Below are 2,524 nucleotides of genomic sequence, written 5' to 3'. Positions count from 1 at the left end.
GATTCTGACCCCAAAGTAAAACCACGAGCAGATGAGCTGGGTACAATAGGACTGTCAATTATCTCATCTCCATCGGCTATAGGAGAAATGGAAGAGATAATTTCCGGTTCTGGAGTGGGTTGTTGATCTTGATTGGACTTGAACATAATTGACTCATCGCAGGTAACATGTCGAGAATGAATCACCTTTCGAGTGACTGGGTTCCAAATTCGGTAACCCTTAATTCCATCTGTATAGCCGAGTAAGAAACCCTTGATGGCTCTAGGATCCAACTTTTCCTGACCTGTCACATGAATATAAACAGGACAACCAAATACACGTATGTATTTCAAATAAATATTACCCTTACCCCTCCAAATTTCTTCAGGAATCTTTCCCCCAATAGCTGAACACGGTAACCGATTCACAATGTGTACAACAGTATGAAGTGCTTCAGCCTAAAACATTTTAGAGAAACCAGATGTTACTAACATACATCGGATTTTATCTAACAAAGTCCTATTCATCCGCTCGGCGACTCCATTTGATTGTGGATCGCCAGGTGTTGTGTAGTGACGGTGGATACCTCTACGTGAACAAAAGTCTTTAAAATTACTACTAGTGTATTCCCCACCATTGTCAGATCTTAGCACTTTTAATTTTCTATCGGTCTCGACTTCGACTAGTGCTAAGCATGTTTTAAATATTTCAAAAACATCTGATTTTAACTTAATCACATACACCCATAGTTTATGCGAGAAATCATCAATAAAAGTAACATAATATTTACCTCCACTGAGGGACTGGGTCGAAGATGGTCCCCAGATGTCTGTATGAACATAATCGAGGATCCCTTTGGTGTTGTGTTTTCCAACCCCAAAAGATACACGCGTCTATTTACTCGAAACACATTCTGAACAGAAGTCCAGACTCATAGGCGTATCAACTGCAATGAGTTTCCGTTTGCGCAAAATCTCCAAATTCTTCTCTGAAGTGTGTCCCAATCTGAGATGCCATAAACGAATAACATCTAAATTTCTCGAACTATCTGCGATACACGCGTCAGAATTGATTGTCTCGCCTACCAGATGAAACAGGTTATTTTCTGCCTGTTCACCTTTCATCACAAAAAAACTTCCTCTGGAGACACGCAAACTCCCATTTTCTATCCGAATCTTACAGCCAAGTTTGGACAGTTGTCCAACAGATATCAAAGAACGAGTCATAGATGGTACATATTTAACATTTAATAAAGTTCGAATATTACCATCAAACATTTTGATTCTGACAGAACCGATACCCCGAGTGACACATGATGTATTATTTCCCATATAAATACTGTTACCTTTAAATTCTTCGAAAGTAGTGAAACAATCACGGAATGGTGTCATATGGCATGAAGCTCCGGTATCCAACACCCAACGCCTATCACTTTGTGGTGGTGTAACCGTCSCTGAGAAGCCTGTATCTTRTTCAGTTGCGACTGCTGAAGACTCTGCTTTATTCTTRTCTTTGTTTTTCAAACTCGGACAATCTTTGACCCAATGACCTAGTTTGTGACAATAATTGCAATTGCCTCGTTGCTTGGATTTCCCGCGATAACCAAGTTTACGAGACTRGGAGCGGCCACRATTTCTTYCSCTATATTGTTGATCGTCTTGGTCTCTTTCGGCAAAGAGACCCTGACTGTTGTGGTTGTTATCCCGTGAACTGTTACCAATTTTCATCTGAATTTGCTGTTCTTCACAGATCATCCCTGCTTTCACATCAGACAAATAAATAGAATCTCTTCCATAAATAAAACTGTTAGTGAACTGGGAATATTTCTCGGGAAGTGAATACAACAAAATCAAAGCGAGTGCCTCATTATCTGTGGCAAAAATAGAATCTGTTGCCTTCAACTTCATGATAGTGTCTTCGAACTCAGTCATGTGGGCCTGAATAGTTGTACCTTCCTTCATTTTGAAGAATAAGCACGACCTCATCAGTAACAGTCGGTTAGTCAAAGTTTTCTTGAGATAAAGATTCTCAAGTCTTTTCCAAATCCCTGCGGCTGTCTTTTCAGAAACGATTTCGGAAATAACATTTGGACCCATAGCCATTTGTAAGGTAGTGAAGGCCCAAGCCTCCATTTCCTTAGCCTCTAAAGATGACATCTCAAGATCTTTTTCTTCCGGAGCAAAGACTACGGGGTAGACATCGTTTTTCCTAAGTGCTGCTGCCGTAGTGAACTGCCATTTACCAAAATCACCTTCCCCATTCCATTTTTCTATTCTAATCCCGGACCCCGATAATTTAAAAGCACCCTTCTGATAAACATTTGGATTCGGGTTGGAACTAGGACCGGCAAACGGATTTCCTGAATCGCYAGACATTTTACCAGGCACTTGACGTGCAAATCAAAATATACAATCTGTTCAAATTTAGATCTAGCAAGCTCTTATACCAATTGTARGGTCGGTCGCAGTTAAAATATCGTATTACAAAGTGATTTACGGTCCCAAAGTGATAACAATAAATCACAATGCAAACTGACCCAATACAA

At 40.1% G+C, this 2,524-nt stretch overlaps 1 pseudogene; it reads right to left on the bottom strand.

Annotated features, from left to right (window-relative positions):
- Positions 1-2,354, bottom strand: part of LOC112519197 — a 15,712-nt pseudogene extending 13,358 nt beyond the window's left edge.
- Between the last annotated feature and the right edge of the window lie 170 nt (positions 2,355-2,524).

This window comes from Cynara cardunculus (assembly GCF_001531365.2).
Source record: "Cynara cardunculus var. scolymus isolate 2C chromosome LG 10, CcrdV1, whole genome shotgun sequence".
NCBI classification, from domain to species: domain Eukaryota; kingdom Viridiplantae; phylum Streptophyta; class Magnoliopsida; order Asterales; family Asteraceae; genus Cynara; species Cynara cardunculus.
The sequence above is the reverse complement of the archived record's forward strand: the minus strand, read 5'-3'. Positions and strand labels throughout refer to the sequence as shown.